The sequence below is a fragment of the Rhea americana genome, unplaced genomic scaffold, assembly GCF_003343005.1.
Source record: "Rhea americana isolate MKP2758 unplaced genomic scaffold, rheAme1 scaffold_17, whole genome shotgun sequence".
Taxonomy (NCBI): Eukaryota; Metazoa; Chordata; class Aves; order Rheiformes; family Rheidae; genus Rhea; species Rhea americana.
In genome coordinates, this window is record NW_028185816.1 from 973404 (window position 1) to 997984 (window position 24581).

Below are 24581 nucleotides of genomic sequence, written 5' to 3' on the forward strand. Positions count from 1 at the left end.
AAGTATGTATAAAGATGATCAGAGAGCTAGGGCACACTTCAACTTTGGTGGTAGAGTGGTAGAGAGTTCAGGAGCATATCTGTCTCATGGTTGTATGGATTATGGCCTTCCAGATGTTGRTTTGCAAAAGTATATAATCAATTTACTAATGCTGAAACAGCTGCATTGTTTCAGCATTTCTGAGTTCCACATTTTTATGAAAATATGATGGTAAGTATAACTTGAGAAAAATCTAAGAGATGCATGGTTGGATAATAAGGAATTCTAGTGGTAAAATATTTTAAAATAAAATCTTTTTGTGAATTCCAGAGTAAGCATTAGAAATTTTGCTTTATGATTAAAGATTTGGATAGCCAAACCAAAATGAATCTATTGTTATTTATTAATCCTAATTCATTAAGTCTCCTCCATTATTCTCCAGATATTTTTGTGTGGTTCTTTCCAGAGCCCTTATTTCAGTATAAATGGAGATGAAATATAGTTATGTGAAGTTTGCTTTCATTTTCTGRGATGACAGCATTTACACAATTTATTATTTGCCTCTTGTTAATTCACATCCCTTCTCAGCCTTACTATAGTTGAAGCAATTTAGTGCAGTAGCTGGCACAGAAGCTGGTCTTTACTGAGTCTATCATACATGCAGAAGCAAGTATGCTAGTAGAGAGAAGTTGATAGAAGCTGGAGATGTGATCCAAAGCCCGTGTTCTCTCTGAGGTATCCTTCTCTCAGGCACGGTCATATCGGTCACATCATTACCAATATACTGACACATGTAGCAACCTAGCTAATAGATCTTAAATATCTTCCTTTATCACTAGACATTAGCTTTGTATTACATATATAATACATACCCTTTCCAGTAGGAAGAATCATGATACAAGAGTCATGAGTTAGTTTAAATCAAGGAATTTGTATTGTATTCTTAGCTTGGACTCTTGACTTTTTGTGATGTTGTCATGTCATTTTATTTTGACCTCTCATCTCCTCTTACAAAGCTCTGTGTCCATCACAACTGGATAATAGAGCAGAAAATTTTGAAAATAATTTTTTTCAGGGCTGTGACAGGGGAAAGCATATGCTTCGTTATGCTTTGCATGTGTCTCTTTACAGTCTTTGTTATTACACAGTTTTGAYGAAGATACGTGTTATTTTGGAGTAAATGAGGTTGCAGTTGGCTGAATCTGTTTGTTCATGCTAATTATTTGACCCTTTATCACGATGGCTTCTAGTTAGTTGACTTCTTACTTTTTTCAGCCTTTATGTGATTCAGAATGAAGTAGCTGAGATTCCATGGACCCTTTCATATAAAGCAAAGAGAAGTTCCCTTTTTGCCCTGCAGCACTGCAGTACTTAAGCTTGACTCCAAATTCAGCACTGTGCCTCTACTTTATAAAGAAACTCTTAGCATTTACAAGAGATTTCCTGAAATGTGGAAACTTTGAAGTCACTCTTGATATTCTGTCTCTGGACAAAAAAGTAGCATCGGTCTATGATTTGTCACAAGACTAGAAAAAATCTTTAAGCAATTGGTCTCATTAGAAGGAGTCTTGTCATTATGTAATATTGTCATCCCAGTCAGGGGATGAACAGGGTTTATGAACGGGGTCATAAAACAGCAATTACGAGATGTGTCAGGTTGAAAGAATTGGGCAAGAAATAGTCTTTCAGGAAGTGATTGTTGGCAAATTGCCAAGGACGCTTCTCTCCCAGAGATGGCTGATTCAACTAATCTATGGCTGCAGTCCTCATAGTACCACAATATTGCCTGCCAACTGAATGAAGATCTTGGGATCAAGACCATTCACCAGCTCCTGATGCTCCTTAGTGATCCAGGAGATTCTTGTCTTTACCTGTCCCATTCAGGGATTGGCTTTATCCTACAGTCTCTTAGAGATTTGGCTATGCTAGTGAAATCTTTAAAAATGTTCAGAACTTTGGGAGTGATATGATCATAATATGTGCAGTACACAGTGCATGCAATATGATGGTGGCATCAAGGAGTAAGATTTTGAAGTTGATCCTTTTGGAAAGTTCGTCAGAAACAGAAGCAAGAATGTTTTCTAAAAAAAAGATGGAGGATTAAGGCTGCTGTATCATGTAACATTGCTTTTCTGAGCTAACATAAACTGTTAAATCAGATCATTTTCCCACACATTTAGTGAGCAAAGAGTAAGATTAGTTAAAACAAACAGTAGAATTTAACTCTGGAGAGTATTATTTAACAGTAAGGAAGCAAAAAAATTCATACTAAATAATATCAGTGGATGGCCCACTCTAATTTCCTAATTTCCTCTAATTTCCTAACTAACTGAAAAAATAGATTTACTTGTGAAGGGAAAATAGTTTTAGTTAATGGATTTATATAATAAATTCTGTGTTTATTTTTGAACTTYCTCACTTGTACAAGCCAATAATAACTTCCCTATTTCAGTAGAGTGTTGTAAATGTAAATATATTAAAACACAATTACTCAAATATTTTTGGCTAAGATACATGTGTTCCTGAGGTATCTACATATGCTTTTTAACTCTCTACTGCTAACAAAAATTACCAAATATCCAGAACTTCCACTGAAGACTATTGGGGCTACAGATACTAATTATCACTGCAAATGAAGGTATTTATGTATTTGCATATGATTTATAATGCGTGAATGTATTTGACTAACCATATAAGGAAGAAACAATCGTTTCTCTTCATAATTTGCTGTATRAAGTCATGAAAAAAACAGAGATTTTCTGTTAGGATTTTCTGTAACAGTGATTATGAGTAAAATGACAAATTCAGAAAGATATTAATAGTGTAATGAAACAATAGTCATATTGGAGAGAAACAGCAGAAGTAGGGCTGAATGAAAAAGCTTGAGAACATAACAGAAATACAGGTCACATCTAGTTAGAATTCAATGCAGTCTTTCTGAGAGGAATTAAATTGAAATGGGAAACTTTCCAGTATCGTTAGGTAGGGCACAAGGATTCAGTCTTTTAAATTGATACCTGAGTGATGTATTAATAACAATTGATGATGATAGCTCATGACTTCATACACAATCAGCATCAGCAGGCACATAAGAATATTCTTSCATGCAGTGAGAGAATTTTTAGTGTATTATTTGCCTCATGTTCTGAAATATGACCCCACTTTGCTGAAGTCAATCTCTGCACAAAAAAGCATTCAGTCTAACTGGCAAAAACTGACAGAAAGATGCAAATGGATAAGATAAAGCAAAACTCTACTGGTTTAAATTYGTATAAGAAAGCACTGTTAAGCTCTCTGCTCTTAGGATTTTAGGTTTTTTAGCAAGCCAATGAAATCAGATCSTTCAGTGTGGCAGAATGTCAGTCTCCAAGGAATGAGGTAGGGTCCTAAATATAGTTCAAACTGGAAAGTATTTGGATGGCACTGGTATAGGGAATGTTTTATGAAATTTCCATATATAAATAAAAGATGAATGCAATTAGTGCTCACCATAGGATATTTCCTTCTAGGTGACCTGACTTTGTTTGTTCTATGGTTTTCAGCAGGAGATGTGTCATAAAATGCCTTTTGAATATCAAACAGTTTGACTGAGCTGCCATAAGCATCTCCATAACCTTTTATAACTGTCTTCATGAATGAAAATTTTGCCTTTGAAAGCCATGTTGGCTATTCTCTTTCAGATTAGCACTTCAAATATGTTCTCCAACTTGCTTCTAATTAGTGATTCCATCTTTTCTGTATGCTACAGATGAACAATGTTCTTACTGTTTCTCCAGGTCAGGACTGAATGTGCTTTTATAAACACTAATGCTTTATCTTTATACTTTTGGATTCTTGAAACTTTACTTGTGCTGGTCATTTTTTTGGGATAATTACCACAARTGTGTGATTTCATCCTATTCTGAAACTTGACCATCAGAGTAACTGGAAGTGTGAGTTTTCCATTAAGTTCTTGCAAGTTACATCTACTCAATACTTCCGGCAGTCACAGCTCATTTTTTAAAAAATCTGTGGTAAAGTCTGATGTGTTTTGAACTTTATTAAACTACTTATGTAAAAAAAATATATATATATTTTGCTCCTGTTCRTCATAAAATCAGTGGCATTGAAACTTGTTCAGAACTAAATCCACACTGAAGTCCTTTGACTTCTTGTGGAGGTAACTGTTGGTAAGGACATGATGTGTTATGAGGAACAACAAGGCTAATTCTTAGATCTGTGCTACTCTGCAATCAATTAGTTTCAATAAAATTGTCTACCTTAACCCTTTCAGAAGATTCAAATTCCACATTAAGGGTATAGTGTGTGGAATAAAGGGGACTTGTGGTATAATTTGCACTGGAAAGAACAATGACTTGAAAAGAGCCTGCATCCCAATTCAGCTGCAAAGCTAGAGTCTTTGTTCTTTGGGGAATTTCTCTCTTCCTGATGCTAATTCCATTCTTGAAATAATAAATATCTGTTTCTGGTATTGCCACTTCAGAAATCTGAAGTTATTATGAAGAACAAACACAGAGGTGGAAGAACTTCATGTGAGGAAATAAAAACATTTGTGTGATTATGTATTATTGAATTATATAGTAAAGATGGAAAAGCAAATCAAAGCTCAAGCTATCCCACAAAACACAAAGCAAAATATGAATGCTCAAAATAGGAACATTTTGAGATTATTTCTTCAGTATATTTATTTCCATGTGCCTTCATTCCCAGTGGCCATTTGAGATTGCAAATAGAATTTATGAAGTCCCTTGAGAGCAACTTTCCATGCAGTATTTCCAGCCTCACCAGAGGTACAATTTCTCCAACATCTAGAGAGAAAATCTGTTCTTTTTTGAGCTCAGAAGCTACACTTAATCTGACAAAACTCTGTTTTATCAGTGAGCATGTTGACTCCAGCACCAGGCCGAAGTTTGTTGAGTAATATGACTTTTCCTTTTTCTAGTAGCAGACAAATTATTTATGGTTCTCAGCACCATCTTTTTGTGTAGCTGATGATTAGTTCTAGATTTGATTAACTTCTGAACTTCTACAGTAATRCAAATTCAATTGAAGTTTTTGAGCTTTTCCCATTCTACTGGAGTCTTCACTGTGGTTTCTTCCTAATATGTTCAGTGTGAGTGCTTGATACTTAGTACATTAAGAAAGTATTCAGTCATTTACATGACTGAGTTTCTCCTGTCTAGGTAAAGGTGACTGAGGAAAGATATCTTCAAGTGTGGACATGGTCTACTTTGTCTGTACAGCAAATACCTACTGTTGCTAATGTAATGGACATACGCATACTAGTTGAACAATGTATTCCTAGATATGCAGCTAGATTGGAGGGTAAGAAAAAAAAGTCTAACAGAGATAATATACACAGTGTCTTCTCTCAATTTTCCCACTATGTTCTTTTATTTTAAATTTTCTCTACAACATCAAAATTAAAGGCTCAGATTAAATTACCATGTCAGCTGAGTGTAACTGATAATGTGCATGCTGTTAGCCCTTAGCAGCAAAAGAAATTCTAAGTGACCTATTTTACCTCACAGTCCATTACTGCARTTAACTGACATGCTGCAGTAAATCAGTTTGTGTCCAAGCTGCAACCCCGCTTTGTGCTCTTAATTACAAACTGAATGCTCGTGGAAAATGTTTATAAATCTCTAGTACGCATAAGGCATTAAATTTACCATACTCTTAYGTAAAATTCTGGCAAATTAAAAACTAGCTAGTTGTGATGCTATTACTTTTAAATTATTTTTTCATMCATCAGTGTTTTGCAATTGCAGTCAGGAAATCATGCCGCATTTTCTGTGGAACTCTACAAGTGTAACAACATTATGGCCTTTGCTTTTGAGGAACTTCTGGTTTAAAGTAGACAAAGACGTTGTGAGGTAAGCCAGCAGGAGGCACAAAGTCAGGGAAGYGTGGTTCTGAATAGGTTTCATAAATGCTAGACAAGGGAGACCAAAGCTTAGACATATTGTTCTGGACAAGAGAAAGGAGAGTTTGAATTGGCATTTTGAAGGAAAGCAATGGGTATGTTTTTGCATGAGTTAGAAAGTACACAGGTATACTGCTCTTGGAGAGCGAGTACGTRACAGACAGGATTACACAGACACTGTCGTATTTTATAAGACACAACCTAAGCTTTCACATGCATGCCACTGTATTCATTAGCTTGATTATGTCAAAGAAGAGTAGCTGGCTGTTGCTGTGCCAATGTATGGTTTTTAGAATCTCRTTATTCAATTTTACACAGGGAAAGGCAACATACACAAAGTTATCTGTCTAAGAGGCACAAGTTATAGAAATGTTATTTAATAATTAAGGCCATGGATTGTAGTATAGATCTGCCACGATGCTTCATATTCCTACTAATTATTGTGCTATAGTAGTGGAACAGTTCAGTGTTTATGGTTGTAAACGATATTGTCCAATTGATAAACTTAGTGCTTATATTCTTCCATCCCCTTGACACCCTCCTTTAAGGTATTTGGAGACGTTGATAAAATCCCCCCTCAGTCTTCTCTTCTCCAGGCTAAAGAGGCCCAGCTGTTGCAGCCGTTCCTTGTAGGGCAGATGCTCCRGTCCCCTAATCATCTTTGTAGCCCTACACTGGACTTTCTGCAGTAGCTGCACATCTCTCATGTACRGGGGAGCCCAGATCTGGACACAGGACTCGAGATGAGGCCTCCCCAGGGCTGAGTAGAGGGGCAGGATCACCTCCCTCAACCTGCTGGCACCACTCTTCCTAATGCACCCCGGGATGCCGTTGGCCTTCTTGGCTACGTCGGCACATTGGTGGCTCAGGGTCAACTTGTTGTCCACGAGGACTCCCAGGTCCTTCTCTGCAGAGCAGCTTTCCAGGAGGTCAGCCCCCAGCCTGTACTCGCGCRTGGGGTTATTCCTCCCCAGGTGCAGGACTCTGCACTTCCCTTTATTGAACTTCATGAAGTTTCTGCCCATCTCTCCAACTCTCCAGGTCYCTCTGAATGGCAGCACAGCCTTCTGGTGTCTCAGCCACTGCTCCCAGCTTGGTATCATCAGCAAACTTGCTGAGAGGTTGCTCTGTCCCTTTATCCAGGTAATTTATGAAGAAGTTGAATGTGACTGCACTGAGTACTGAGCCCTGGGGGACACGGCTAACTACAGGCCTCCAACTAGTCTCTGCAGCTCTGATGACAACCCTCTGAGCTCTGCCACTCAGCCAATTTTCAATCCACCTCACTGTCTGCTCATCTAACCCTCACTTCCTGAGCTTACCTATCAGGATGTTATGGRAGAGAGTGTCAAAAGCCTTACTGAAGTCAAAGTAGACTATATCCACTACTCACCTTTTACCTACCCAGCCAGTCRTCCCATCATAGAAGGCTATGAGTTTGGCTAAGCATGATTTCCCCTTGGTGACTGTGCTGATTCCTTCCGATCGCCTCTGTATGTCTGGAAATGGTATCCAGGATTAGCTGCTCCAGTAGTAGCAATATGTTTCACATTATAATAGGTGAAGCTGGAACTTTATGTAGGGTGTTCCCACTCTCTGTCTTGTCTCATCTGCCCTAATTCTGTCACTGACTTTGCTTTTCTGTTACGCATGTCGATTTAGCGAGGATGTAGTTATTTGCTTGCTGTGGTTTTGTCGTTTGGATGTTATCTCTTTTTCTCTTTTTCTTTTTTTCTTACTGTGGAGTGCATTTACATCTTTAAGACTTTCTATTATATTCTATGAGAGGGTTCATGCACTGTGTTGTATTAGAGGATTACACTGAGCTGTCTTATAAAAGCTATTTGTGCTCTTGATTTGTTTTTCCTCTCAAAGAGCAAAGAGGAAGGAGAAATATATCAACTATATTTAATATCTGAATTCCACCAGTGCATTTACTCACYTATGTGATAAAAAGCTTGAGCAGTAGTAGAGCACTAAGAATTAGAAATAAAATTAAAGAAATAAAATCAAACTAAATTAAGAAAGTAGAAAGCCTCTTATTCCTCTTTTTCCAAGAGGCAGAAATAAATTAATATATTAAGTTCTGTTCAGCAACAAGTACAGAAATTTATTCAATAAATTCCTGTTATAGTTATTCTCAACACTGCCACAAATGTTTTTTTGTCTTAAATGAATATTATAACTTACAGCAAGACAGAAGAGGTGCAGGTGCAATAATAGAAATGTTGGCTGTCAAAATCTTGGCACAGAAACTTCCAAGTTTCTTTGAGTCAGAGGGGCCATGACAATAGCATCTGAGCAGATATTTGAACTGGAAATTCACAGAGTTAGGGGAATTACTAAATAGGTTGAAGGCCCAGGGATTGCCATACCAACTGTATAAAAATTGCAGATGAGCAGCTTCATCTCTAAGCTTCTTGATGACGTTAGACCTTACAGTATTCATACCCACATGCCTCCTTTGTGTGCATTAATTTTCAGCATACAAAACATTGTGCATTTTTACTCATGTTATCCAGTGAGAAAAGGTGTTTAAAAAGCCAACRCACAGGTTTACATTCAGCAGTTTAATTTAACTCAATTTAATGCCAGAGATATTACTGTCTCTTTGATACTATTAAATATTTGAGGAGAACGTATTGTAGCTCAATAAACAGAAGCATTGAAGATGCTTTAGTGGTATTATGTCCCACAAAGAATAACTGCATGATTTGAGGCTGCATTTTATTTATTATTGAGAACAATGGCAAAAAAACCCCAAAATTAAAAGGTCTGTGAAAAAACAATGGGCACATATCTGTGTGTGTTAGTCTCTGCCTATGTGTGTCCTTTGAGACAATCTGTATTGGTGGAAAAGATTGTAGTTGCATTTATGGCAGTGATGTGAGAAAAATATTTCTTTATTTAAAAATTTATCAGCAAAAAGTGTTAAAAGATTATATAATTTGGTAAGTTTTAGAAACTGTTGATTCACTGCTGAGATGTATGTGCCAGTACATTTAGTTTTTTATACTGGCTGAATTTTGCTCACTGAAGACCTATTAGAAATGTGTAATTCATACTGATTTCCTCCTTTGGTGTGTTTTCCCTTTCTTTATGTTACATATTAGTAATGATGAATAATTCACTTGTATTGCTTTTAATAACTAGTTTTGCTGAAAACTGAGATATTGTKCAATCCTGGCTGAAGATCTCTCTGCATTTTCACAAATACTAATTAATTGTGGTTTTTTTGCACAACTGTGTTATTATCTCTGTTCTGTCAAGATAGGAGGAAAACTAAACATTAGGATTATGCGCAAGAACTGAGACATGAACTTCTTCCTACYGACTCTCTGCCTCAAAACCACTTTTCCACCTGACTTGCCCAGCATTCATCTGCATCTCTTAACTGTGAGGCTTTGTGACGCTCCATGTGTCACTGTAATTGTTGTCATATTATCCACAAGAAAAAGGTGTACAAAATTTTCATGATCATATGTGTTGGGTCTTTTGGAGAATCTTTTTGAGAGGGGAATGCAAGAGCAGCTTACAAACACTTAACAACTGGTAACGATGGCTGGGGATGACTGGAGGGAGATGGACAGTGGTTTTGTTTGTGTGTCTGTTTGTCTGTATTGCAGACAACAGATAATTAAATTAYGGTGCTGCTGAGGCAGACTGGGTTTCTTAGATGCCCTGGAAAATAATGGTAGCAGATTGATACTAGGAGAGTTGGGTCTAAAATGAATTGAATTAATGTGGAAAGCTGATAATAAGGGCTGTCAGAGAGCAGTCCAAAGGCTGTGGGATAAAAAGCGTATGGTCAGCTACATTTGTGCATGTATCCATCTGGAAGAAGCTGAGAAACTTTACATTTGGAACTGGGTGCAGGAAACAAGGGCTCTAGTTCAAGGCAGTTTCTGACTATTTTGCACAAAAGCTAATGGCTAGTATTTTTAGAGGACTTCTTGAGATCACGTAAGAAGTGACAGCTTTTATAAGGGAGAGTATGRCAGAAGGCATGTGGGAAATTTAGGCTTACTTTGCACCAGGGTATTCATTCAACTTCACAACTACTGTTGTACCTACTGAATTCAACAGCAATGTTTTTTTGATTTGGTGTTTGTTGCCTCTGTTTAAATGTGCTAGAGCTGGAAGTTTTATTAGAATTCCACAAACTTTGCAAGTAACATTTTTRTGTGTGTTTAATTTGTGTGTTACAGGCTTGTCTCTGTCTATACACAATCTGCTGCAGAGTGCAAAAGAAAATCTCATTAAACTTGAATTTTGTAGAAATGCATCTCTAGAAGATATTTTCCATTAGTTAGAACTAAATATGTCCCTTGACAATCTAATCCCTTCTATTTCAGAAAGGGCTTAGGAAAAAAGCCTCTAACATGGTTGAGAGTTATTCCTATAAAATAATTTCAGAAGTTCAATAGTTTCAATAATTTTAATAATTTTGGAAGCGTTGTGTTTTGGAAATCAGAAGCTGGGACTGAAACATCAAAAGTTATTTATAGCCTATAAAAACAAATTGTTAACAGTGGAGGCTGTCAAACAGAGAACACGCACGGCCAGGGAGGAGCCGTTAGCGTAGGAAATGTACCTGGAGTGTTCAGGAGGAGTCCATCTAAGTTGATTTCCTGATACTAGCAGACACACTCTTCAATATCACAAATCAATACACATAAAGCAGTTTTGAAGTTATGGGCTGTACCTTGTAAGGTGCTAAACATTCTGGTGCCAGCTGAAGAAAACAGTGTGTTTAGCTTCAACAAGACAGTGTCTTTGAAGTTCTACTGGCACTTGTGATGATTRGATCAGGACTGCAAGTCAGCACCTTTGTGTTTGTGTAGAGCAATTCACAGAATCACAGGATGGGAAAGGCTGSAAGGGACCTCTGGAGATCATCTAGTCCAACCTCCCTGCTCAAGCAGGGTTGAACAACACAGGCATTTATGTTAGTCTGTAAAAAGTCAATTCAAAAACAAGCAAAAAACAAACAAACAAACAAAAAAACACAGCCATGCCTAGTAATAAGTTCTGTCTATTCTAAAGGCTTCTGGTACTATTAATGAAAAAAGTGATTAGGGTAAGGAAGTGAGACCTGCACACAAATGTGCTGTACCCTTGGTGTCCTGCACGTTTTTAATGCTGCAGGTCTAAGTAACTACTGGAAAATCAATTTCAAGAAGAGTCTTTCAGATTTCTAGGTCTTGGGGCCTCTTCTCCTCTGTAAAATACTTTCTTAGGTAGTGACAACCATTAAGGCTTGTGAAGTGCTCAGAAACTACTGTAATAAGGATTATCAAGGTAATCTCTCTGCTTTGTTTTGAAATGGAACCCTATGTACTCTGGAGATGGTTTAGATACCCACCAAAAAATCTCAACTTYATGCAATAGATACTGAAGTCTCTAAATTTTGGCTGATTTAAAAATGCTAGTTGCTCTGAAATCTTCTCTAGAAATGTGTGTTTCATTTGTTTGAAGATTCATAAGATTTTCAACCTCTGGACAATGCAAGTTTYGGTCTTGTTCCTACATTCTTCTAGGTTTTGTCATTGAACTTGCAGAGAAGTTTTCAAAAATCTGGTTATGATGAAGTGTATGTTGAAAATAATGAGAAATTAATCAAATGGGAAGCTTATTTTAAAGATAAGGGAGCATGTACCTGATTAAATATGTGACATAAATATTTAAACCTGTATCTGTTGCATAAATAATAATATAGATCAGACTGAGATAGCCTGAGGGTTCTGTAAGTGTTATGCTGTGTGTTCATCCCACAGAGACAGGAGAAACCAGCAAAGGCTTCACATTTCATTAAACCTTTAGACAGTTTTTTATATTTCAAGCCCTCTGGGGTGGGAGGATGGCCCTAAATGGCTTTCTCAGATGAGCTCTAATGTAAACACTTTGGCTACAGTTTTAAAAATGTTKTATGTGACATCAGCTATGCATGTTTGAATGAGCAGGCGACTGGCAACTTGTGTATTTTCTAAGCAGATAAACTGCAAGGCATCATCAGCTCTACTGTAAACTGATATAGGWCAAGTATAGTAATGGAAATACTCTAAGGAAAGTAGATTAAAAGTTTTGTTTGCTTGTCTGTTTCTATCCATCGGAGATTCCATATATAGTATACCCTGCATTTAGAAGTTGAAATAATTCATGTAATATATATGCTGAAAATCTGTCAAGCACTGTAATCCAGTGTCCTGGTTTCTTTTTCTTTTACTTGCTTGTGCATGTAATCAGTAGAACTTTATGCATTTTGCACTATCTTGTATTAGCAGATCTGTCGTGCTAGCAATACCTTAGCAAGACTAATTCAGAATTAGTTCAGGTAATTTCTGTGGTTATTTCATAAAGAAGATGATAATCTGAAGATATCTTCTGKTTTTTAGGAGCAGTAAAAATACAGAGTGTTGTGTCAACATATTTTTTACGTAGATAGAAAGCAGAGGTAATTTTCCTACCGCTGCTGCGTATCATGAACTGAATATGCTTGAGCTAAAATCTTTAGTTACCTATATAATTTTMATAATTTTCGTAATTTTCATAATTTTACTCAAAGCCTTTTTTTTGTAGTTTCAGTATCTGAAGATGTGGTCAGTGCTAATGGTATCCAGCACTGAATAAAGATAAGATTCTTTTGATGTCTTTCTTGTATGTAGTTATATCTATTTCTGCTGGTTCTGTAAAAATATTTCTGCAGTTAAGAAATAAATTTAAAATTCTGCTATCTGTAACATCAAAGAAACAGAAAAAGCATAGCCATTCTAGGAGAGAGGCAGCAGGAAGGGTTGGAGTACTTATTGTACTTTCTTTGAGGCCTCTACTCTTCRAAATTACAGAATTGTTCCATGATATTTTTAATTGATTATAAGTATCTCCCTTTATGTTTTAAATGAAATTGTGATATAAGAATAATTTAAAATATATACATATATGTAAGTAACAATATATATAGTACATAATATAATTGCTGTTTAAAATTCCTGTATCTGTGACATGTACTTAGCAATATTTCTCTGCTCCTTCATGTATCAATTCCCTAAGCTTTCAAGATTCAGAGATTCAGAATTATGCACTAACAGTGCTCATGGGGCCCCTGCTAGTCTTTGATTATAATCTTTTCTGGGTCAGRTTAATAATTCATAAGATATTTTTCTGTGAAAAGAGATATGTTTCCTGTCATCTTCTGTCATCTTTCTTAAGGCTTCTATCAACTGTCTAACAGATCTCAGGCCAGATAAGTTCCTTTGAGTGTTAAACTTCAGAAAATGGGTAATTACTAGTATATGAACAAGCACCAAGTAAAGAACATTGTTAACGTGGACATGTTTTCTGGATCTTCAGCTATTAGACTGTAGAGCAAGGAAGGTAATGAAAGATCCATTTCATGAGACACTTGAAATGCAAGTGATAACTTTTCTGTTAAAAAAAAAAAAATCACTGCGAGGAATAATCTTGCAATGTGCAAGAGCTGTAGATGCGAATAAATTTTGCAGCATTTTTGAGAGAAATGATACATTTTTCCTGTATCCTCTCGCTGGTTCCTTTAGGCCGATTCATAGCTGTTAACATCTTGTTCAATTTACATTCTTTGGGATACAAAACGGATTTGATGAAAATTACATCTGTGCTAGATTTAAAAAGACATCTTTACTTTTAGTTTTGTTTTGTTTTATAAGGGCCCATTTCCCTCTGTATTTCACTGAGTGTTGAAAACTGCTTTCACTTGAGAGACCCATGTATCTGGTAAAATGAGTTAGAATTAAACAATTCAGAATGTAAGGTAAAGAAGAAAATCCCAGGGATTTTGATTAATGTTGCATTCTATTACGTATTTTTTTCAATTACATTCAGTTTGCCATTATTACTGAGGACTGAAATAGTGTTATTTGAAGTATTGCTATTCCTTTACCTGTTGCAGACTTCCAAAAAAGAAAGTCGAAGTGTAGGTGTAGGTTGATGCTGACCATATGGAAAGTGACTCAGTTATATAAGGTCCCACACAGGGTAGTGAGAGCTTCTCATCAAACTCCATATTCTTTGAAATGAGGTGAAAAGAGAACCGTGTTCAGGGATGGGGAGCACCTCCCTGTGTAGACTTGCGGGCTCGAGTATTCCTTGCTGCAGAGCTGTGGAATAGATAGCAAAGAGTGTGCAGGCCACGATGTGGCAATGCTGGCTGCAAGCCTTCCTCTGTTAYAGACTTCTTGTGTGACCATGGGAAAGTTGTCTGGCTTCCCTGCTCACTAGTAAAATAGCCTAATGTAAGGATAAATCTGTTAGTTTGATATACTCTGTACTGGAAAAATGAGGCTATACATGTGTTTTTATTCTCCTAGAATCATGCCATAAGAAGACCCTGGCATGGAAGGAGAAGGCTACTGCTTTAAAAGCAGTCATGATTAATTCTTTTGCTAAAAAATATACCAATCTAGCATCACGATAAATCTCAGTATGCAACTCTGCAGTCATCTGGAACTGCTTAAATTACATTGAATCAAAGAACTGAAGTATGATTAATATTGTTATTTCAAGATAAGGTCTTGATGATATGTTGTATAAAATGTAAGTGGATGTATAGAAGAGTAATAAAAGTATTATTTTTCTCACAGATAATTGATAACTTTTTTAATTCACATTCCACTATAATAAGAAAGATTAATTTCTAAAATATCAGCATAAAATGGATTGGTGTGAAAGAGGCATTGTTTTCTGTCTTTTTAAATGGTATGGATGTGATTAAATTGCAGGTGAGAGACTACAACCTTATTATAGCAATGTAAAAAGGTAGAAGGGGCTAAACTACTCTTTGAGGCACGTATTTCAGGAATGTTGTGCAATCACAGAGAGAGAATAGCAGTGTAACTTGCAAGACAAGTATTAATGACAAAGAAATTCATGCAGAGATTTAAAGGTCTAATCACATATTGTAAGCACAAGTATTAATGACAAAGAAATTCATGCAGAGATTTAAAGGTCTAATCACATATTGTAAGCACTTCATCTGTGGCAAAGCTTGAGACAACTTAAATTGCATCTGGGAAAAAAATAAAGGAGGTAGTAGGCTTGGAGATTCTGTATTACAGTTTCTACGTAACCGGCAGTGCCTGGTTAGCCTGAACTGGAATTAAAGACACTCTTTACCACAGCTTCAGAAATATTGGATTRGGGAGAACCTAGTCAATGCTTGCAGTTTTCTCAGCCTCAATTTACCTTTCCTCTGCACTTAAATCCTTATTATAGTAGAAAGGCGAGAAATGACTGCCATGAAATTTGCCCTGCCAGTTTTGCATCCTCTAAGGATTCTTTTAAACTGGGAGATCCTGCCATTCTGAGATAGGTTTAAATGCTCTCTGGACATATGTAACTTTCTGGAGATATGTTTCCTTCACATGSCAAAACTTGTGATGTGCTGTGGTTGCTGTGTTTATCTAATCAACTCCACTTGTTCCATAAGGGAAGTTCCTGTTTGTAATAGTAAAGAAGGCTGTAAGTCAAACTCCTAATGGTTCACAATAGTACACACTTCTGTCTATATACGCTCTGGAATGGGAATCCTATATATAATTTTATGGCTATAATTCACCAAATCTCTAATTTTTTTTGGAAATAACTATAATTAAGATCAGTGAAAAGTCAACATACAATGGACAAAGCCCTCTCTCTACTTTTCTTGTTCTTCTTCAGTACAAATATTTTACAATATTTCATGTTTTATATCCAAAAGAAAAAAGGGCTATGTTTCAGCTGAATATAAACCAAGGATAATATGATAGTGAATAGATATATTTGGGYTCTTTTTTTGATCTGAATCTGGATAACCTATTACAAAGCTAAGGACCTKGAGCAACTGAAAATAGGAAATTGTTGCAGTGTTTCTTATGCAACTGGTAAGAATTTGAAGTGTCCACTYTGCAGGGAATACTGCCACTGTCAGGTTTGTTTACATTATGAAACAAAATACTAAGCCAGTATTCTGCAATACATTGCCATATATTATAGTATTGTTTAGAATATAACAAAATAAGTRCTATTGTTACATTGCATTCACTTGTGCTTCTGAATAGGTTATTAAAAATATTTTACATAAAAGTGTAAACATGAACAACCTAAACTCAAGCAAAAGTTTTTTATACTAAATCAGAATAAAGTGYCTGTATGTTATTGAAATAAAATATCTTGGCATCATGTAAATGAAATAAGAAAGCTTAGATTAAACTTTTTCCAATATAGTTTATTCAGAGCAGAATATTTCAATAAAATGTATGTACTAGAAGCGTATCTCTCCTATGCAAAGCAATATTGTCAGAAAGATCTGAGCTAACTGTAATCAGTCWTAGGTGTAAAGGCTGGGATGATACTATGATTCTGTGTTCAGAATGTTGCATCCACTTTGGAAAGAGTTCTGTGAATTATTAGCAGCATAATACCGTTCATTAAAAGTTTCAGTAATGAAACAGCAAGACAGGATTTTTATCCTGCTGTGAACTTTTCTGACTTTTAAGTTACATATTTAGTATACTTCAGGGGAATTTTGCAACATGACTATCAATATCATTTCTGAGTTTCACAGTTAAATCCATGAGACTCAAACAGAAAATTCACTCCTTGTGTTATTGTGATGCAGCTTCTCAGGAGGAAGATGCATTACTGCCATATTTACCACCACCACCACCACCACCACCAGCAATAGCTACAAAGAAACCACAGTTTGGAGATGGTCACAACTGTCTTACGGGAGATCTATCAATTTCTTAAGCATGGAATTACATTTCATTTTCAAAACTTTTTAAACATTTATTTATTGAGCAGCTCTTTAATTTTCATGAAAATATATTATTTTGTGCATTGCAAAGCACAGAACTGCCTGGCAAATGCTGATGGATTCTTTCAATGCAACTGTGTGGTGTATATTTTCTCCAGAACATACTGACCCTGGGGATGGAGTTGGAACCTGGGGCCAACTAAATGCATTACAAATGTATTGTTACATGAATAGACATTAAGTATATGAAGTAGCATCCAGAAGAGGGGTATGCAAGTCCCTTTCAGTTGGCAGTCTGATGTGGCAAACCTAAAGAGAGCAACTGTGTGTATATCAATAAGCTATTTTCCAGATAATAGCTGAGAATTAAGACTGTCATTCAAGGAGAAAGGTTGAAGCTTTCAGAAATGAGGTTTTTCTCCCACGTGATAACTTGCTGGTGAACATGTAAATTCTCACATTTCTTCTAGAAACGAGGCATAGATGGTCAAGATTCTAGGTCCACCTGGAAACTTGACTTCAGCAGAAAAATAAGTTGGTGAGGAGGTTAGTGACAAAGAGCTCATTTACAGAGCTTTCATCTACATGTTATGGAGCAATTTCATGAGCAAGTCAGTCGTGTACTAGGTTAACTGTGACCAGACCTAGCAATCACCTATTCATGATCAAAGATTCAGGCTGTTGGTATGTGAGCAGGTTATAGTATGTATGTTTATGTTTTTAGCATTTAATTACATTGCCATTCTATTTAATAATGTATTTTAAAGATGCAATTTACTGATTTTTTCATTTGTGCTCATCTGATGGCCTTTGTCAGCCAGCTTAGGTGAGTTCATTTCCTACTGCTTTTGAACTTTTCTTGGTGGCAGTCAAACAATTACTGTCTTTCGTGAGATAGTACAATTTCATTTCTAATTCCAAAGAGTGTTACTTGAAACCATGACTTGGTTTTTTTCCTAATCTCTCTTTTAAAATTTCACTTGTTTGAAAACATAAAAATGAAGAAATATTGAGGTAGTACATATCTATTGTTTGGGTTTCCRTGTGCCATTTTCAGTTTTCTAATATGCAGAACTCTGAGCCTGGTGAATGTGAAAGACCTGGAGATATCACTGGATTCCCTGRGTCACAATGATTTGTCATATGTGCTTGTTTCAATTACTAGACAATTTCTTCTTTCTCACCTCTTTACTTTTCAGCACAATTTTACGTCCATTTTTTTTAGCTCATTTATAGTGGTTTTTTGATTTTAAGCGTATTTCAAAGATCKCATTTTCAGTTGTTTTGTAGTATTTTCTTGCTTGGACAGTTAAGAGCTAGAATAGAACAGAATTTTCAAAAGAATTTCAAAACAGCATTTTCRAAAGAAACTGAAGCTAATGACAATACTGCTGGTAAGATAGATACCAACGGTAATGTATGCTGCTCGTTTTTTCTTGCTCAAGTAGCCCTGGTATGTTAAAATTAAGGCAAACCTGCTTTATTGTAATCAGAGCAATCATGRTATGATAGTAGCCTATAGATCTTCCTGTGCAGAAGTAGTTCTTTGTGTAGATGTTGCTGTTTGATAGGGGTGATATTTACATAATTCATCTTTTCATCTATGCTTAGCTGTTAACCACTGGAGTCACTATACTGGAAGTAGCACAGTGTTGTAACACCTCCATTGATGTGGGTGTGTGTTTTTAACAATCCCCATGGTATGTGATCAGAACTTCTGGTACAATTTCAGAAGTAASGTATAGGGATTTCATCAGGTTAAAAAAAAGAAATCAGTCTGTTCCTCAATAATCCACTTAAATAAAATGCATGGAAGTTGTTTTTCATTGTAATTTTCTTTAGTAAGGATTACTGCATTGAATAAAACCACATCTAGTACGTATTTTGGTTCAGATTCTTTACAGACTCCTTAAAGTCCTCCTGTATTGGTTTGCATTTGCTTCACACCATTATTAATGCTTTTATTTTAGGCTGAAATTCTGCAACAAAATTTTGCAGTAAATGGGTAAAATGTGCATCTATRATATTGCAGAATAGAAAGGGGCCACTTGAATGGCAGAATCAACTGTATGTYGACATTTCTTGGCTTTTTTGAAGATATGATGCTTTGCTCAGTAAAGACATGTTGCTTAAGACTGATCATTATTARCCAGTCAGTAAGAGAGGAAAACCTAGAATTCCTGTCTCTGAACTCTGTCCATATTCTGATAAAAATGGTTGGATGCACATACATACACTTGTACATTAAAGCAGGTTTTCATACATTCTGTAATTCAACATTATCATTTAAGGTAGATTCCATTTGCAAATGTTCAAATGGTYCTACCAAAAAGTTAGGTTAGGAGATGCTATGTAGCAACATGAGAAATAAATTTGGTAAATAATACACAGTCGTAGACAAAAAAAGGACTACTATTTATTTGGTAGTTATTACAGTGTTGTAAGAACTAGGCTATGCTCAAAAATGAGTTGYAGCTAGAATTTACAGGTTTGGGTTTTGTTTCATTGCAATCAAAATGTCGTATTGTGAAGTTCATGTTATTTAATGTTTGCTTGATATTCTCTGTGCTTATTGCTTTCTGTTTTGGTTCACAGATTGACTTTTTTTCAAAGGGCATTTTTAATTTCCCACCAGTAAGTTGGCTGATCATTGCATTAATAGAGTGAGATACATAAAAATAAGATATGAATACTGTAAATGAACTTTAAATTATCTGACACACTTCATCACTGCTAGTATTGTTGGTGACTAAGTATAATAATTTATTAGATACACATTTAAGAGAATTTGAAATTACCTTTGTATTTTCGCTSTAGGATTATCATATACATTGTCTTCTATCTTATAAAAAGCAAGTTCAAATGACAGTCAATTGTAATGTAGGAAATGTGTAAAATAATTTATTTATTCTCTTTAAAAAGTGTATGTAYAGATAACATAGAATGTCAGGAAGTCACATTCAGGAACCTATTTTAAATATTTTGTGATTTAAGTATAGAAAATAATCTATTTCTGAAACAGTCAAGTCATCATGCATATTTGAAATTTTAGAAGAGGGTCACATAATCCTCCTGAACTGTAGAAACAAGAAACATGATGACAGGAAAGAAGATCTGTTACTTGAATCATACAATATGACTGGATCAACCATTGGAATTATACTTCTGACCCACTCCAACATTAATAAATGATCTAGTATTTTCCAATTCTCTCTTCTTTCCCCTTGTTATCCYTTTACTTGTTGATTTTTCTAAAGACTAAATAATAAAAATATTATATGGAAAAGTTACTTTAACATATATTAGGCCAGTGTGCTACATATATGAATAGGTGTAGGGATGAGAGAAAAAATGGTAAAGTAAGAAAAGATGTAATCTTTTCAGGTTCAGCCTCTCAGAATTTAATTACAGGGCCATCCCAGCATTTTCAAAAATCCTTTTTCWTTTTTTAAGAAGTCCTATAATAGTATTTCCATGGTCGAGCAAAAAAAAAGTCTAATGAGTTTGATAATGCGTGGAGAGACAAGGGTTAGTCCTCCACCTCGCCTGTCTGGCTGCTCAAAGATGAGAAAAATATGTTTTTAATTGTTTGATAAAATTTATTTTGGAACGTGTGTCAGTTTTGCGAAAGAAGACACTGCCATTAAAAAGGATATCTGAACTCCAGTTCACAGTATTAGAGTAACAGTTCTGATGCAGCGTATCGATTTCRTATCTTCTGTTAATAACATTTCAAGAAATATGTTTTTCCTGCTGTTCATGAATACACTGGTTTATAGCATTGGTGTCCAGGTACTTGGCTTCTATTGATAACCATTTGTTTTAATAGATTCTTTTCTCTCAAAGACTAAAATATTTGATAGTTTCATAATATGTGTTTTTACTGGAAGAAGAAATGAAGGGAAGTGTGTCTAAAACAAGCGCAGCTGAGTCAGCTATTGTCTATGGCACAGTCGTGGGAAGCCTTTAGGGCTGGTCACTCCGTTCGCAGACTCAAGCCTTCTTCCCTAAAGGTACGTCGCATTCCTGGTCACACAGAAACAGGGCGAAAAGGTCTCCTGCGCAGTGGGAGTGGCTGATAGTTACTACTGACCTTTAACTGAATGAACTGTCAGATCTGACCTTTTACATAAGTACGATAGGGACAGGGAAGAAGCTAGCAGCAATGATTTTACTGGTGCTTTTTCCTCTGTGCTGGATTTTTCCGAAACTGCCGACTCTTTTCCGACTCTTCTGGAGTCCAGAGCTGCTCATTCTCTATTTGGCTTAGTTAAACTTTCTTCAGCCTCTGCTAATGAGTAAAATCACTTTAAAAATGCAGATTTTGGAATGAATGTAATTATCTATACTGAATATTGCAGTATATTGTAACCATAARTAGCTGTTTGGGGTACTAGGAATGGGTTACTCATGGCAGCACAGARTAAAGGAAAGCTATTTCATCCTTAAGCACACATGCTCTGAAGTGTGCTGTTAATTGTTTGCTATTTTTGGAATAATTTTTATTTTATACAAACACTTGTGTAGTGTCATTAGTAATGTTTTTCTGAGAAGTAATAATTATAATATTATTACCAAATRGCTGCATACTGTTTTCCTGCACGTGATTTCAAAGAACATTTTGTAATATGACATTATTCCAATGGAGAAACGGAAAGTTTATCCTTATTTCTCCTGATCAGAATTGTCTCTGGAGATCTTGTTCTTTGCATATTGAGATCAGAGTGTTAGTCTCTAATATGACCTACCACCCTGTTTTAAAGAAAAGAGAGGGGAAAAATGAGGTGGAGTTGCCAATACATTAAAAACCTACCAAGAGATATGTGTTTCTTTTATTTATATTAAGTGACATGAGAAGATKTATTCAAGCTAATTGACTTCCTTTAAGAAATAGGTTCAGACAGTTAAAGGAGGATATAAATGATTAGAAATACAAAGATTTTAGCTAKATCTAATAGTCAGGAGTAGCTCATTTCATCTGCAGTGCTAAAAGCACAGAACAGCTTTTAGCCTGACTTATTTAACTCTTGAGGTTTCTGTTTGGAAGCATATCATCTTTTCAAAAGACATTGCTAATAATAACATGTTATTAGATCCACACCTCAACACAGAGATGGAGGTTAACAAGTGATCAGAATTCTTTCTRTGCACCTCTTGATGAAGGAAAGATGCGTAACTATTCTGGAGGCTRAGGAATTGAGCTTCAGTGTGTATAATCATGAATAGGGAGTACTGTCAAATCAGAACCAGACAGCTTACGTGCTGCAAAAATATCCTTCTCTACACATCCTTAATCACTGTTTTCCAATAAGAGATGACTTGGAACAGTAACCAAGAAAATATACTCTTTTCTTCACTGGAAGTATAAATGAAAGCAGTAAATATCTTAATTCAATTCCTTTTGCTGTCTTTTTGATACCTTACTTTTCACTGCCAAGGACATTTGTGGGAGAATATGAGGTTGTCATGATCTCAGTCTGGATCTGAACGTCTGTTATTTGATGCTGGCCATTTAGCAGGTGCCAAGTTCATAGCATTATCTACAGCAGGATGAAATTAGGATGCAGAGAGTGTATGTATGATAGCAAGAGAGGCAGAGATGCCATATCAAAAGTGTCATTTAAAGTCATGTGACATTCAACTAAGATCTTCGTGTTTTATTCCATGCCTGTTTKCTTCCCTATATTTTGCCTACTGAAAATACTGAGGTGTAGTATTCTAAGGTAATAGTTATTTGGGCAGTCTGCCTCTGCAATACTCCTAATGCTTTGCCAATTGTACATTTTCTCTTGTACCTAACATTTTTTACAGATAGTATAATTAATCACACTTTTTAAATTAATTGTTTGATTTTTTTTAGGTTGCTGTCTGCATCACCTAACTGTCTCCACTCTCAGCAGGAATGGAAAATAGGTAGGAATACATTTGAGCATAATTCTACACAGTTTCCAATGTAAGTTAAGGTAATTCCCTTCAAGTACTCYAGAACTAGTACCACTTACTATCTCAGAAACTGTTCCATGCTAGCATAGGGCCATATGTGAAGCCCCTACAAGATGACAGTCCTCTTGCATACTCTCAAAACTCTTCTCAGCTCTTGGTACTGAAATACTCTCCTCTTCTGAGCTTTGAGAAATATAGTCTCTTTACCCACATTACGGTGTCCAGAATAAGGGACGAGAATTTAACGGAAGATGAGGAATAAACGAAATGATGGATGAGAGAGTTATGTACTTTGAGTAGGGGAGAAAATGTATTCACAGATAGATTTGCAGGTGTGCGAAGAGCTAACTGAGAATAGTTAGGCACATCTCTACGTTCAAAGTGAGTAGGACAGTGTGGCTAGTTAGTGAGAACTATTTAATTAGTGTTATTCACTTCCATGTATAGATACATGCTTGACCARTTGTTGAGTTTGGTCTATGTAGCATACTCGCAGAAATCTCAGCTAGATTATTTACTCTAAGAAATGAAATTACTAAGTTTTATATATATAAAAGTTACAAACACTTCTAAGGAATGAACTCTTTAGCACATGGAATTCACAGACACTTTTAGAGAAATTATGTCTTTCTGTTGCCCTTTGTTGCATCCTATTGAGCAAGGATTGTGATTCAGTGAAAATTAGCAAGCAGTAAGTTTTCTGGTAATATCTGAGCCAAAATGTGGAACACTTTTTTTTTTTTTTTTTTTTTTTTTTTTTTTTTGCTAGAAGCAGTCTCTATAAAAGAAAAATAAATTTGCATGGTTGCAGAATCAGAAAGGTTTGAAGAAGCTATGAAAAGAAAAAGGAGAAGATTTCTGTGCCAGCTAGTTGTATTTTTTAATCTAGTGTTAAATATCAAAGCTTAACATTTCCCTATTATAAATTCAATTTAATGTATAAGAATGAAAAGATATTCCAACATAAATACAGTAAAATATATTGGCTGAGAAAATGCAGAGAGCACAAATAATTATTTCAGTAGATCACTGCATTGCTGAAACTCCAAAAGGTTCAAATTAAAAGTGTTTGAAAGCCATCCTATAGGCTAATTGTGTTTCCTTAAACCCTAAGGCAACTCATGATATCTCCATGGCAACTGTTCTTTACTTTGTTATTTAGAAAACTGTTTATGCTTCATACTTCACATATTACTGGGTATAATGAAAACCTAATATTGAACAAGTTTAGTAGCAGCTTTTACTATGTCCCTTAAAGTCCAGGTATTATATATGTGATTTCTGGTCAAATCACTAGTATAAATGCTAAGTTTTTGTCATGAAATAGTCTCTACTTTTTTTTTTCACTACAAAATACTTACTTGATAACAATGAAAATGATGCAATGTTATTTTTTTCATATGTCATTGTAATTGTGATTCAGCAGGTTTTAATTGCTCTTCATTTGCCTGTAGTTTTCATGCAATTTAGCAGAGGGATCAGAGTGATGATAGTGATTGATAGCAGTACTAAACTGAACATGATGAACTAGATTCTTATTCATTTTACAGTCCATACTGTATCATTGATACCCGGTAGTCTCACATACTATAAACCACCGCAGAGTTAGGACTAATAACCTGAAGCTGAAAGGAAAATGAAGTTAATGAAGGAGTAAATAGGAACCTGATAAAGCTCTGTCAGATGTTCAGTCTGGCATATTCAGGAGATGAACACCTAGAGTACATTTGCTTCCCCAGCTTACTTGCTTAATGACTACCGACAGCTCATTTCACCTCTGTACCTTAGTTCCTATAGGTGGTATTAATGACTTTTATCTTTTTTGCAAAACATTGCAAGATCTGCACTTGAAAATAGATGCATTATACCTCAGAGCTTTTCTGTCTTTGTGCATCCTAACCAACTTGCTTTCTGGTAATGTTACGCCTTCTGTCAGTTCCTGCCCAGCTTTTGTTGTTGCAA

The 24581-nt window shown here is 35.7% G+C and overlaps 1 long non-coding RNA gene across 1 annotated transcript in view; it reads left to right on the forward strand.

The window, feature by feature from the left end:
- Positions 1–22589, forward strand: part of LOC146598094 (uncharacterized) — a 60266-nt gene extending 37677 nt beyond the window's left edge. Inside the window, exon 3 of the long non-coding RNA XR_014895315.1 lies at positions 22537–22589. This is a non-coding gene — a long non-coding RNA (uncharacterized LOC146598094). The remainder of the gene's footprint in view (positions 1–22536) is intronic.
- The last annotated feature ends 1992 nt before the right edge of the window (positions 22590–24581 follow it).